At 33.0% G+C, this 16,000-nt stretch overlaps 1 protein-coding gene across 30 annotated transcripts in view; it reads left to right on the plus strand.

Annotated features, from left to right (window-relative positions):
- Positions 1–16,000, plus strand: part of CCDC91 (coiled-coil domain containing 91) — a 373,101-nt gene that overhangs the window by 71,270 nt on the left and 285,831 nt on the right. The gene's annotated exons all lie outside the window — the stretch shown is intronic.

A 16,000-nucleotide genomic window follows, 5' to 3' on the forward strand; every position in this document is an offset into this window, starting at 1 on the left:
ATACACACACACACATACTCTTATATAGCTGATCTGGTCTCTGAAGGGTGCATATAATTTCCATAGGCAGATATGGGAGAATGAGGAAAGATTTTGAAGGGAGAAAGATAAATGGAACAAAAGTGCAAATGAGAGAAAGGTGATGGCATTGTTAGGATGCTCATTCTTCTTTGAGGGCTGTGTGTTATTTCCTTTGCTGGGAATTGTCTTTATTGCTTCTCATTGTGTTCATTTCTACTCCCTTACGATACTAACTCCTGTGTTTTAAAAGTATTATTTCTTGCTTTAATTTTTTTTTCTGGATCACCTTCCCAGCAAACCTTCTGATGTCTACATGCACCTATTATCTAACTTTCATGTTGGACAGCAAGTTTTGTGGGTTAGCCACTATGTCTGTTTGTCCTGTTGTTATGTCTTAAATATGGGGCATAGTATCTGGCTTATAGTTGGTTCTCAATAAATATTTGTAGGATGAATAAAGAATAAAGGGAATAAGTGAATTAGCAACTGAATGAATGAACAGATTAGGATGGCATTGGAAATAGATAGGGAGAACTGGGATAGTAGATTATATTTATATAGTGGTTCAGGATTTTTAGTGTGCTGTCCTGCATTTGCTTATTATAAAGTAGGCAGAGCAACTGTACTCTTTGCATTGTGTGGATGACAGAATGGTTTTAAAAAGTTTTATCATTTGATACACGTAACTGTGTTTAGGGATGGCGTGTATTCTTTCAGATTCTATTTCAGTTCTTTTTCAGTAACTCAGGTTTTTTGGAAAGAGTTATCCACAGGACTGTGTGGATGTGACAGTGAAGGAGGAGTTAAAATTGATTTTTGAGGTTTCACGTCTTGATTCTGAAAGAATGATGTTACCATGAACAGAAATAGAGAATTTGAGACTTGGTTTGGGACAGATGGGGCCTTAATGAATTAATGTTAGACATGTATAATATATTTAAGGGACCTGAAACTCAGAAGAAAGGTTCGGGCTGGAATTCTTGGTTTAGGAGTTTTCCCGTTGATAATGACACTTAAAGCTGTAGGAGATTGCTGGGAGGAGCAGTACATAGATAGAATAAGGTTCAGTAATTAATTTGGATGTTCAAAGGTGGGGAATAGGAGGAGGTAAAAGAGGTCTGAGAAGTAAGGGGATTTTGGGCTAGTGCTGCAACACAGAAACTAGAAGTAGAAAATTTCAAAGAAGCTATGGGTACCTCTCCAAAGGCATTAGAGAGGTCAATGAGATTGGAGGCTGAGAAAAAAAACCATAGATGGTCGTAAGTGGCTTTTGAGGAATGATTTCAGTAGATTGGAAGTTTAAGGCAAATTGTATTTCTTTACTTTTTATGAAAGCATAAACAGTCTCTTTTATTACAATAATAAGGTGGCAAAGTTCTAAAGAATTGTATATTATGAGCAAATTAACTCCTGTTCTCTAGGAGTGAACATTATATGTCACATCTGCACATGTCTGTATATTAGTAGGTAAAATACTCAAACCTTCGCGAAACTAGAATTAAAGGACAAGTCATCTTGCATACACACACACGCACACACTCACACTCACACACTCTTTTTTCCCTTACTCCCTTTGAAAAATTAGATCTGAAGAATTAACTCTTTCTGGATTTTCTCAGTGACTTGCAAAATGGAGAATAAGAAACATGGCTGAGGGCTGAAGTTGGACATGGTACATGTTTGCTCAACCAAAGCTGTCTTTTTCCTTCGTTAGTTTGTCTTTCTCTGCCTGGAGAAGTCTGTCTCTGATTCAGGTAGTTGGAAGTTGTTTAGGTGAGTGTGATGTGAACACTTAGCATCATGCTAAGAATACTTAGCATAACAATGTAATCATTTCCACAGTAAAGACCTGAGAAGATAGGAACCCTTAAGAGATGTAAGGCAGATTCTTTTCAGTTTAAGAAAAGAGTAATTTTCTCCTTTTTTTCCCACCTACCTTTATCTTAGCTGTCTATAATCCATATGGAAAATATTTTAAAAAGAGATGGTGATTAGCCAAGCTTTACCACAGCTTAAAATCCAAGAAGAGAACCAAGAAACATTTGGTTTACATTTTTAAAGTTTTTTGGGGAAAATAAAAGTCTTCATTCTTGGGGTTAGGATAAAGGATTTTGTTAAATAAAGAGTGAGGTGGGTTTGGTGAGCCTAGTGATTCTACTGCTTCAGGACAGGCGAGTAGGTGGAGGAAGATTTTGTGATAGCAACTGGGATAATTAATGTATTTCTTAAAGTGTCTGTATAGCCTGCAGTTCTGTCAATAGGTTGAGGTACCTCAAGACATGTATCTTACTGTATATTAGCATTATTTACATAGTGAACTCTTAAAATGCTAGCTTATAGGCAATGTTGATGATGAAATTAATGAATTGTCAGTAAGAATAAATGAAATGTGCATGCTGATGCTTTGTACAAAGTATTATCTCTAGGCCTGTATCTCCTTAAGTTATAGTATCTAACCTGTAAAATGTGTCTTTACACCCTTGTTATCATAGAAATTGGGGAATGTAAATAAGAGATGAATGAATATGAAATTATCAAGCTCTTTTCCTATTTCGTTTGCTCTCCATAAACATGTAGAAATTATTACTTTATTTTAGTGAAAGCTATCCAAGGAGAATTGCCTTTCTTTAAGCATTTTCCTCTCTATTTCATAGCCTAACCCTCCACATTGCCTTCCATGCTATTCCGCTTGAAGCCTGTAAGCCAAACTGTGATCCACATAGTGTTCCCATGGTCTGTTCCTATATTTTTGTCATTGCTCCTGATTGTATTACTTACCTCATCTTCCATCCACTTACTTCAGTCTTACTTTTCTTTCAGGAAAACGTATGGAGCTATCACTGACTTTGTTCTGCATCTCATTAACTGCTGCTGCTTCTGAGTTTACCGTTCTTTTATTTCTGTACCAGTTGTTTGGTCCTTAGCATATGCTAATTTGTATTTTTAAAATTTGTGGTAAAACAAATATAACATAAAATTTGCCATCTTAACTATTTTTAAGTATACAGTTCAGTATTGTACATGTAAAACTGAAACTCTGTCTATCAAACAACTCCCCATTGCCCTCTCCCCTCAGCCCCTGGCGACTGCGATCCTATTTTCTATGAATTTGACTATTCTAGATACTTCATAAAGTAGAATCATACAGTATTTGTCATTTTGTAACAGGCTTATTTTACTTAGAATAATGTTCTCAAGGTTCACCCATGTGGTAGCATGTATCAGAATTTACTTCATTTTTAAGCCTGAATAATATTCCATTTTGTTTCTCTGTTCATTTATTGATGGACACTGGGTTGCTTCTGCCTTTGACTATTGTAAATAATGCTGCTATAAACATGGGTGTCTAATTTGTATTTTTAAAATATTTGATCAGTATGACTCCCATCTCTTTATGTCTATGTTAGTCTGAGATTTGGAGGGCAGTGACTGTGTTTTAAACCTGTTGAATCCTATATGTCTAGCATAGCACTGTGCCTTTTTAATAAACAATGTTTAGTAATTATTTCTTGCTGAGTAGAGCAGATTTACTTTGTTAACTCTTCTTATTTTTAATTCTTTGGGGATGATTAGTCTTTCTATCATAAGTTGAAAGAAGGCAAAACCAAACTTGCCTTCAAAAATATGTTAATCTCAGAAATCTTGGCTAATTACTCAAAGAAGCTTTTTTTTTTTTTTTGGTGCTCAATTAACTTTCCTCGTCATTCTCAATGCAAACATATGACCTGGAAATCCTGATAAATAAGAGCAGTCACAGATTTTCTGAAAGAAAGAAGAGCTGTTTTGGTGACCTTTTCTCATCTCTTACTTGGTCCTGCTGTATGCCAGTAGGTAACAATAGAGACTAGACTAAATATTAGTTTAATATATTACAGATCTAGAAGGAATAAGAGTAGTATATAGTTCTTTTGCATTCTTTTTTTCTAACTTATTTTTCTAAACATTTTTTTTCCAAAGAAAAATAATTTCCAACTTTGCAGAGCATCTAACATAAGAAAGTTTTTGAGTTGGCTACTCATAGCACTGTATTTTATTAAAAAATTAATAATTTTTTTTGGCTAAGAAATCTCTTTTAAAAGAAATTATTCTCAAGTAACTGTCTTTTATAAATGTTCATAAGGGTAGTAATGCTCTACTTTTTAGTAAACTAATAAGAGCGGAGACTTTTCAAAATGAATGGCTATCTTCTTATATACAAATATATATGTATGTATATATGTATATATGTGTATAATATAGGCACATGTATATATATGTAGATGTTTATGTGTATGTGTATATATTCTGATTTCTTCCTTTTCCCTCTCCAATGTAAATTCTCAACCTGTACTGATTTGAAAGGACTATATCATGACCTTGCAATTTCTAAGAACTGTTAGTCTTAGTTTGGTATTACTACAGGTTTTTATTTTATTTTCTCATTGTAGCAGACTCTAAGTTTCAGAATCCATGGAGTTTATTTAAATTAATTCTTTGGTTTGTTTGTTCATTTGTTCATTCATTCACTCACTTAGCATACGTTTGAAAATGTACTATGTTTCAGACACCAAATGCCATGTGCTGTGCACCTTATTTCATTTTCGGTGATGTCATATAAAAGCTGTCATCTAGAAGGACAGGATGTTTCATGAAATGTGTTGTTAATATTGGCAAACACTTTCATCAGTAACTTTAAGTTCAAATCTTTGATAGCAGCTACATGAAAAGAATATTATGTCAGAAAGTGTTGTCATGTTGCCATTGTGTACAATGTGGGTGGTGCTGTTTTAGAGGCAAATAACTGTTCACTTTTTATGTTTAACTGTATAAATATAAATTGTCTAGAAGGCGAGATGGGAGGCAAAACCTTGAATAGTGTCCTTTCTAATATGTTTCTAAGTTCCTTGTAGCACTACACAGACCACATTAGAATGCATTGACCATCAAAGGGAAAAAACAAGCTATCCGGATAGATACTTTAATCCAAATTAGCTCCTTCCAAACAGCTTGTATAGAGGGCAAACTAAACTGTCTGTCACAAGGTGACCCTTCAGAAGGAATAATGGGAATTGGACCAGCAGATGTTGAACCAAATAACTTAGATGTGGTTCACTTTGCATCTGGAGCTATTTGCATACAAAGCCAACAGGAAAGTTCAAACATTTTTCTCAAGACATTGGCAGAGAGAAACCTGCAAGACAGATGCCTTTTTGATTTCATGGTTCAATTTTTCCATTCTCCATTCTGTCCAGGAAAACCTAGGACAACAAATCGGTCATTTTATTAATATCCCGTTACTCTTCTTACTAACCCTGTTTTTCCAGTAGAATCTGTGTTACACATCTATGAGAGCTCAGAACCTGAGTCCACAAATTTTTGTTTGAGGAAAAATTGTTTCAGTATTTTTCTTCAGATTAATCTGTAGTTTGTACATAGTAATAATCAATGTTAATCAAATTCATTTGTCTGATTTATATTTGAGGTAAAATTTGAAGGTGACTTATTACATAGTCACATACGTGCATTATAGTAGGCAATATAGGTAATGCTTAAAAACTTTCCATCTGTTTTTGTATCTACATTAGACATTTTTGTCAGGACATAAACCAGATTTCTATTGAAGTCTAATAATTTCATAGTGTCTTTACAAAGATTATTTGAATAGAAAATTGTCACATACCTTCTTTTTGCTACATTTTGTGTATTCTGTTTAACTCCGAGGTTATTAACTCACGTTCTTTTACTCTGGAGCCAGTTTTTAAAAATGATGCCTAAGATGATAGCTTCTATAAAGCTGTGAATTAGTACTGTACATATAGATACTAGTCTTGATGTGAATTTTCAGTAATTTATTGTAGTTCATGTTTTTATTAATGCATATTATAGGAAGTATACAGTGTTATTTGCTATACTTCTGAAAATGAGGTTTATTATAGTGTGAGTTAGAGTCAAATATCCCTGTTGTGGAGTGAGGAGTTCTGTCTTTGCCCTCAGCTAACTATGTAACTTCTGTGAATCTCAATTAGCAAATCTATAAATTAAAGGACTAGATGATATCTAAATAATTCTATGAGATTTTGAATTCTCAGTTTATTATTTTATTTTATGGTCGTTGTTATCTGTAATATGAATAGCTTTTACTAGGTGAATTATGGTGCTTGGTTTAACTGTGTGGTATAACTGACAATACTAATCTAATAAATGACAGTGGTTCTAAAAAGAGAACACAAATACTAATGTGAAGAACTATAATTCTTAAGAGAAACCTTGTCTTTTTCGGTATCTTTTAACAATCAATTACTGTTCACATTGCTTTTTCTTACAGTATTTTATAGTACCTTTGTCTTTTCTATCTGAATCTGAATTTGCTTTTTAAAGACTGTGGTGTGCATTTTAGGATATTTTAGGATATATTTAGAGAAAAGTAAAATAGTTTAAAAATGGTGCTATAGGGAGTTTCTGATACTGCTAAAAAATGAAGGTTGGGGAATGAATGTTTTTTCTATAATATGAAGATAGTGCTCTGACTCTTTATCATTATAATCCTAAGTTTGCCCCCCCCCCCCAAAAAAAAAACACTGGAAATAAAACAAAACTTAGATTCTATTTGGCTCAGTAACAGTAGGAATCATTGCCTACCATTCTTACACTAAAGTATACAATTCTAATCAGCCGTCCATCTTGAATTACATTTTTTGGCCTCAGAAAAGATACTTTTTATTGTTTTTGAGAGACAGACACATACATACATATATATAGTATAAGGGTATGAAAGAAAAGGGAAATAATGCAAAAGATATACAGTGAAAACTTTTCTTTTATCTTAGTTCTCTAGTCTCACTTCTGATGCAACTAGTTTTATAAATTCTTTTTTAACCATCCGAATATCTTCTAGGCATGTACAATTGTGTGGTGTCTATTTTTTTTAATAGAGATGACAGTGTATTATATATACATAGTAATACTCCCTGCTTTTTTTCCCACAATAATTTGGAGAACTTTCTGTAGAAGTACTTATAGATTTTCCAAATTCATTTTAGTGGTTGCATAGTACTCTTTTTCATGGATTACTGTTACTAATGTAACTAGCTATTTTTACTTTAATTCTTGCTTTTACAAACAGACCTGTAGTGAATATTCTTGTATTTTCAGCAAAACTATTTTAATTAGCATGATAGTGTATATTGGTTCTGTGACTTGAAAGATTATTTAAAATTAATAGTTTACTTACTAATTTTACTAATATAAACATAGAACAAAACGTGCTGTTTAACTCTGAACAGTGTCAGATTTTATATTTGAGGTCATATATACCTAAGGTCATACATAAGAAAATGTTGGCCACGTTGAAGGTAATAATTTTATGAGTACATTGAAAAAGAAAGTCTTCTTTAGCTAACCATGGGCAAATTCATAGTAGCATGATTGTTGAAATGGTTGTGTTTTTTAAATGTGTAAAATAACGTTTATTGCAACATTGTTTATAATAGCCTCAAACTAGAAACAACTCAAATATTCGTCAAAAGTAGAAAGTTTAATATTTTGGGTTATATATAATAATAATATATTTATACTATATTATGTATTTATATATAATATATAATTTATTCTTATATAAAGATAATAATTATTATTTTTTGAGACAGAGTCTCACTCTGTTGCCCAGGCTGCAGTGCACTGGCACAATCTTGGCTCACTGCACCTCTACCTCCCAGGTTCAAGAGATTTTCCTGCCTCAGCCTCCTGAGTAGCTGGGACTACAGGTGTGTGCCACCATGCCTGGCTAATGTTTTGTAGTTTTAGTAGAGACAGGGTTTCACTGTGTCAACCAGGATGGTCTCCATCTCCTGACCTCATGATCTGCCCACCTCGGCCTCCCAAAGTGCTAGGATTACAGGTGTGAGTCACCCTGCCCGGCTGGATTATATTTATATAATAGAACACCATACACTTGGAAAATTAACAAACTATAGCTACATATGACAACATGGAAGAATCTCATGATCATCTATACTGTCCTCAGAGTACCTTTAAGAGATCAGTAGGAAGCCTTAAACTGACAGACTGTTCTATAATGTTAGATTCTATAATACCACATTTTCATAGAATCTGTGAAGTCTAGAATATCAGTCTCCCCTTGGGTTCTGGAATTCCTCTTGTTCATTAGAATGAGGACTCCATTATTTTGGCCACAGAGCTATACCCAGGACTGCTTCAGAGCAAGCCCCATGTCTGAATCTTCAAAGGGTAGAAATCGTCATCCTGTTTACTCAGTAGGGATGGCATGGGGAAGGGAGGAGAGAGTAGATTTCATCTAAAATCTACTGTGGATGAATAGTGCAATATGAGACTAAGAAAAATTTTTGAATCTGACCTCAGGTGTCTGATATGGAGGTCACAGACTAAGACTGGACCTGAATCAAACAGAATAACCTCCATCACTCACTTGCTCCCTCCCTCTACCCCTGAGATTCTTGTATTGGACTCTTGGGCCTAGCTGTAGCTGGAAACAGTAAATGCTTCTGCTTTATGAATTTTCAAGTGGCCAGGCAGGGTTGAGAGACTCACAGGAACATGAGACTTACAAAGCCAGTATAACCAGAGGTTCTGACAGATTTACCTTATGCACACTTGGCTTGATGTCTCTGTACTGATGCCCCTAATGAATACTGTTGTTGCTAATGTGTATTTTAAATGAACTTATACTTTGTACTTACTCGGGTTGAGTTTTCATGTACTTCCTTCCTCTTTGTAAAGGTTGGGCATTTGAGCTTCTTAAACGATGTCTCTAATTCTTGGTGGTATTCTCTTCTGTATTTGTGGTACTTCCTCTTTGTGGCAGGGGGTGTGGGGGAGTGGGAGGGTACCATGATTTCTTGAGATTCTGGAATCTTCCAACACCTTTTTGTGCTCATTCTCTCCTTGTGATTATCTATTCCATAGCCCACCCCATCAGCAATTTCTGTAGTTTCTGAGTTCATTCCAAGTGGGGATCTTTTCAGTTCTCTCCACTTCCCTGGTCACTATCTCAGTCAAAGCCACCATCATGTCTTTCCTAGGTGACTTGAGCAGCTCTTTTTTCCTGCATCCACTTTTCCTGCACTGTCTGCTCCCCTCCACCCGCCCTGCCACCCATGACTCCATTATTTTAAGTGGCACCAGAGAGGGCTGGGACACAGTGAATGATCAGTAGATGTTGCCTGTTTATGACATTTGATTTTAAACTGTAGAAATGCTTAGGATTTATTTTTTCATTTGTTGTGGATTCCTGAATATCAGTAAAACATGATTTGATTATAATTTTGTAGGTTGTAATTTTGACTTATGATATTCCTCTGAATATTTTGTTGTAATTTCTGTATTGGGTACTAAAGATTTATACCTGTTATTAGGAATCACCTGAATAAATTTTACAAACTAATTGCAGTTACAAAATCCTCCATGATTTGGGTATTGCTATTGTGCCTAATCACAGTTTTTTTTAGTCCCAATTCTGGTTTTTGTATCAAAATGGTTATATTGGCTTGCAGCTAGTATGCATTAATTTTTTTCTTATTAAAGCATTGCTGAGGTGATAATCATTTTAATAATGATTTAATAATTTAATAATTTTAAATTTATAATAATAATTCATTAATGAAAATTTCCTTCATTTAAATTGAAATGGAAAATCTTCTAGATTTGTTATTTTGGAGTGAATGTGTTAAAGACTAGTTTTATTGTGGACCTCCTCAGATAGATTGTTTTAGTTAATGGACCTTCCCAAGTAATTTTAGAATAAATCACAGAGACTGCCTCTGAAGTACTTAGAACACAAAGATGTTTATAGATATACTTTAGAACTGTGAATCAATAGGGAAGTTATTACTTAAACTTAATCCTATAGACAGTTTGCTAAAGATATGAAGAGTTTGATCATTTTGTATCTGTCAAGTCTGAGGTTATAGAAAAGTGGATAAAAGGTGATTTAGCTGGTTTGTAGGAAATTTTAATTCAATGTGGCTGACAGTACAGAGTTGATAAAATACTGTAATCAAATATTACAATTTGGTTATTAAGAAATGCTTTAGTTATGTAAATCAACTGTTACTTTTCTTCCTCCATCCCTTAAAAGGTTCACAGTGTTAATTTTTTTTATTTCAAGGAAACATTTGCTGATAGAATTGTTCATTAAACATGCGAATAAACATTTACTCATCAATCCATTAGGTTCCTAAAGGAGCAACCTTAAAGCAATTTCAACTCTTGGTCTTATTAATCTAAACACAAGTATTTTGCTTCAGTGGAATATGTTTGATTAAATTTGTGAAATTTACTTCTAATTTTTTAAAAGAAAAACTAGATTCTGATTGGTTATGATCCTGCTTGACATTAGGAGGTAATACTGTTTGCTTTCAACCTTCTATTGTTTGATTTCTCCCCCATTCAACAAATTATTGTATATCAAGCACAGGGGAGACAATCGGGAACAAACAAGACAGACAAGATGTTTGCCTTCATGGCTCTTGCAAACTAGTAAGGTACACAGAAATTAAATAATTGTTCAGATGTTTAATTATGACTAGGATACACTTTTAAGGGGAGGTATGGAGTGCCAGAATAGCGTATAATAAAGGGATAGAGAGAGTGAGGTAGGTACTGCATTATAGCTAGGAAGAATATCAGACACAGAAGTGTTTGAGTCCAGATCAGGATTAGCAAGGCAAATGCCTATGATGGTAAGGGAGGCAGGGCTTACCCAAAGCATTACAGCAGAGACAGAGGGAAACAGCATGTTTTCAAGTGTTAACTTTTGGCAGTGTAGCTACATTCTCAATTTTATATTTGTTTTCTGATTAATTTCTCTTTTATGATCATTATTTTCTATTGTCTATTTTATTATGTTTATTATATTTTTCCTAATTTTTAAAAATTTTTTATGCTTATCTTATTACTTTTAACCTTTCTTTTCAGACAGAAGTATTCCAGGCTATAATTTTCCCTCTGATTACTGCTTTAACTGTATCTTGTCAATTTTATTTTTAAATTACAATTTTCAGATGAAGTGATACTTGAGTTATTTTTAAAAGTATTTGCTAATTTCCAAGTATGGGGCTTTCCCAGTTGTTTTTATTGTTATTGTTTTCTAATTTGGTTGCTTTTTATTGTGATTGTTTTCTAATTTGATTGGTTTTTGGCCAGAGAAAGTTATTAGTTTGGAAGTTATGTACTCTGCTTCTTTTCTTTCGGTGGTATCCTTGGAAATTTTCACAAGCATTCTTAACTCACTAAAACCTGAAACTAATTAGTATCTTTAGCCTTCTCTTGAAAAATACAAAGAATGTGGAACATTTGAAATGTATTAATTTACTCTTTTGTTATTATGCTATTGTGCAGCATTTTAAATGTGTATATATATAAATATTGTATATGCATATGAAATACTTAATACATAATATAAGCTATATATTACATATAAGTATAGATATATATTATATATATAACACCACAAGACATTATTATCAGCAGTATTATGCTTGTTTGAAAATGCTTATTCCTGTTAGATAGATTCCTCTAGTTTCTATATTGACATTTATTTATTTGCTCTGCACAATATAGATATTACTCCACCATCTTCTGATTTCCATAGTTGTTTTTGGGAAGTTAGTTGATTCCATTAGTTGTTGTTCCATTGAAGATAATTGCTCTTTTCTTTCTGAATCACTTTATGACTTAATGCTATGTAATTGGTGTTCTGTAGTTTTACTGTGATGTACTAAGTAAGGATACCTTATTTTCTTTGATTAGAATTTATTGGGCTTCCACATGTATGGATTGAATCTTTAGATTTAATAAGCCCAAAAAGCTCAACAAATTAATTATGGGAAGTTTTATTACTTCTGAAAATTCTTGGCCATTGTTTTTACCAATGTTGTTGTTGCTCCATTCTCTTTCTCCTTCTGGAACTCTAGTTAGTTAAGTAGCTTTTTTTTTTTTTCTTTCTTTCCTTCCTGCTTCTCTCTTTATTAATATATTCTGCCATTTGATGCCGTAATGTTCTCAAAAGTGAAAAACTATTCATGTGAAAAAGGAAGCATATGGGGATCTTATGTACTAGAATCTGATATTAGTGTGTTTCTACTGCTAAGACATTTGTGCCTTTAATGCACTTCAGAGTATTGTATCATTATTGTAATGTATGCTTATGGCCTACTTAGAAATGATGTCAGTTGTGCTTGTATAAAAATTCTTTTTTCTTAGATCCATGACCTATGTAAATAATTTGTGAATTTATATTCCTTGATTATTTTTAAAGACATTTGGCATCTTTATGTAATTGAATATTGTATGTATGTATGTTTGTGTATATATAATCATGTAATATATATGATTCTCAGAATTTTTGAGTGATGTTTCTTTAGAAAGAAAGGGAATTATTATTGGTCATGATAATACTGTTTATAACTTAAACCTGATGTCATTTTGGATTCACTGGGTGTAAACCAAAGAGAAATATTTGTTTTCTGGAATCTCTTATAGTAAAGTGAAATAAATAGGCAATCATACTTCACAAGTGCATGATGAAAATAACCATTTTATTTCTCTTAATGGGAAGGATATAAATTATATGAATGGTGGAAAATGTTTCACATTTTCCTATTTCTATCATATACAGTGTGCAGTTCCCTGTGTAACTTATAAATTGATAAAGATCTTGGCTGAGGGGTAGATTGTAATTTATGCCTTACTCAGATTGCCGAGTACTGTTAGGTTCTTGAGTCTGAATCAGCCTTTCAACATCTTGGAGCAAATGATTTTTCATTTTCATAACAGGACAGTGATTTTTTTATGTTTGAGAGTATAGAAATTTAACTGGTCATTTACTTTAGAAAAATTGTTTATTGTTTTTCCCATTGTTAATATTAGTTAAGATTTTTTGTGGGCTCACAAAAAAATCTAATGTAACAGGATCCATGCTATAAACCCTGTGTTCATCTGTTGAAAATTATATGTATATTTTTAAAGGTTTATATACAGTTATATGTGTAATTTAGATAAATTTCAGCTTTTTGTATTAGATTTTAAATTTTTAATTATGCTTTACTTACCCGCTAAGACTTACGGGAAGTGAAATTTCAGAGATATGCTATCAGTTTTCCTAAAAGCTGATTAAAGCCATATTTCATAAGCTTATAACTTACAGTGATATATTTACAAGTTTGGTAAGTAATGTTAAATATTTCCCTGTAAGATCATGTAGAGTAGATATTAAAATTAACAAATATCTTAGAACTGAAAAGCCTGTGTTCAAATATCTTTTTATAAGAATACACCTAAAACTGACCTTCTTCATAGTATTGAACATTTTAGAGATTTATAAATGACACTGTCACAAAGGGAATTTCTCATACTCATCATGAGTTCTATAGGTACTACCTCAATTAAATTTCAGTTTGGGTTTTTTCTTTAATGAGGATAATAACATTTTGGTATATCAGATGCTCTTTATTTTAAACTTATATTGCCTTTTAGCTAATTCAGTTATTTAACTTTTAGCAAAAACTGAATAGAATTGCATTTGTTAAGTACTATTATAGGTTGAACATCCCAAATCCAAAAATCCAAACTGTGAAATGCTCCAAAATCCAAAACTTACATGATGCTGAAAGAAATGCTTATTAGAGAATTTTGGATTTGGGATTGTCAAATTTGGGATGGTAAATATTCTGAAATCTGAGTATCTCTGGTCTCAAGCATTTTGAGTAAGGAGTACTCAACCTGTAGTCAATTTTTTTCTATTTCTTGCATCAACCTTCCTCCTTTTTTTCACTTTGATCAAGTAGGTCAGATTTAACATCTCATCTGGACTGTTATAACACTAATTTAACTGGTTTCTTTGCCTTGTAATTCATTCTATACATGGTTTCCAAAATAATTTTTATATAGTCATCTTTACATAGTAGTTAGTTTAGAACCACCCTAAGTTCTTTTGTCTCTCTTTCAAGGGCCATTATGATCTGGTAGTAGCCAGACTCTGTAGACTTTCATTCACTGTTACCCTTGTCATACTAGTGGCACAGTAAAACTGAAAATTACTTGTACTTCCCGGCACATATTTGCAATTTATTCCTACCTCTGGTTCTTTTTTCTAGTTGTGCTATTCAGCTAAAACATTTTCTCCATCTCTGCGTGTTCAGATCACACTCTTCCTTCATAGCCCAGTTGAAAAGTCTCTTTCTCTGCTGAGCTTTTCTGTCAGTCCTCTAGCCTGCCTAATCCCAAATGTTGAAGTGACCTTTCTTTTTCATTAATTACTGTTTAGTTTCATCTGTGGCATTTTATGCTGTTAGCTAGTCTCTTTTCTGTTGTCAGTCATGACACTTTATACCCCTGGTTCTTTCCTACTACTATGATCTTCCCTTTTGACTTCTTTACTTATCTTCTCTCTCTCTTCCCTTTAACAATTGTTTTTAGGGTTTTGTCCTTGACCATTTTGTATTTTCTCTTTGATGAAATCCTTTAATTGAAGATACCCAAATTTCTGCCATCATTCTTGACCCTTCTTTGGAGCCTTCCTGCCTTGATATGTAACTTAAAGTCAGCATCACTAAAACATATCTCACCTTTTACTGTTTCACACTTGAACTATTATTTCTTTTCTCACTTAATAAAAGTAACTGTTCATCTAGGAGCATAAGCCAGATAACTACCTGTATAAGTCTTTCTCAAGTCTTTTTGTTTATTCAGCATAGTTAGGACTGGAGTGTCTGTAATCATCATGTTCCTTTTGAGCTCTTTACTTTTCAATTATATTGAAGTACTTGCTGTTCCCTAAACACATCCTGTGGTTTCATGACTCTGTAGCTTTTAATATGTTGTTCTCTTTGCCTGGAAAGTCCTAGTAAGAATTATACAGACTTGGATATGAATCCTGGCTTCATCATTAACAGCTATGTAACCTTGGTCAACTTAATAAGCCTTTCAAGTACCTGTTTCCTTATTTGTAAAATGGTAATAATATCTACTTAAAAAAAGTATTGTGAAAATCAAGTGTGAATATGCACATATACATGCATACATATTATATAACCTATATACAGATATATATACAATTATGTATATATATGATTAAAATGATAATATATACTATTAAAGATTAAATGTGTATATATGCCTGATATGGTGCTGTTTAAATACTCATTTTCCTCTTTTTCTTACCTTTCCCCTCTCTTGCAAGTTCTGTGTCATATATTAAGCTTACCTTAGGATCATTAGTTTTGTGAAGTCTTTTTTTTTTTTTTTTAAATATGATGTAATCCTTTTCTTCACTGTACTTTTATCTTAATATTCCAAATCTTTTATGTGATATAAAAGTTTGTCTATGTATCTTTTCTAGAATGTGAGCTTTAGGATTGGGAAACTGTCTTGTTTATATTTGTATCCTCTTGAATAAAACTTTGAAATAGCATCTTATGAGATCCCTCAAGTTAAGTACAGAAGTCATGCACGTATAAGTATATAGACTTACCTAGGAGAGAAGTTCATAACTTCTTTTAGACTCTCAGAGTAATCTATTCTTAAGGTGAAGACTCATTGGTCTAGATTTCGATGCATGAAACAGATATTCCACTGAATTAAACCATGCATTTCCTGACCCTGGGAAGGGAGACACCAGCTCCTTTCTGGTTCTGGATCACTTCGGTGGGAGAGTAAATGGAGAGCTGCTGATCCCGTGCCTCACTCTCCTGACTCAACTTTTGGTCCTCCAGCACTTTTAATTATGATTTTGTAATCAGGAATTTCCCTATCTTAAAGCTTTCCACTTGAAATTTCTAGAGTAGTTTGTCTATTCCACTAAACCCTTTTTTTGTACTAGCACATTATAAGTTTTGGTTGAATTAATAGAATATTATGTGAAAAAATGCTAGAAACTTTGTTTTTCTTTCTGTAAAGCATGGTGCTGGACAGATTAAAAAAGAATATATTTTCTTTGCAATATCTCTTTGTGCATATATACGAT

The sequence above is a fragment of the Macaca fascicularis genome, chromosome 11, assembly GCF_037993035.2.
Source record: "Macaca fascicularis isolate 582-1 chromosome 11, T2T-MFA8v1.1".
Taxonomy (NCBI): domain Eukaryota; kingdom Metazoa; phylum Chordata; class Mammalia; order Primates; family Cercopithecidae; genus Macaca; species Macaca fascicularis.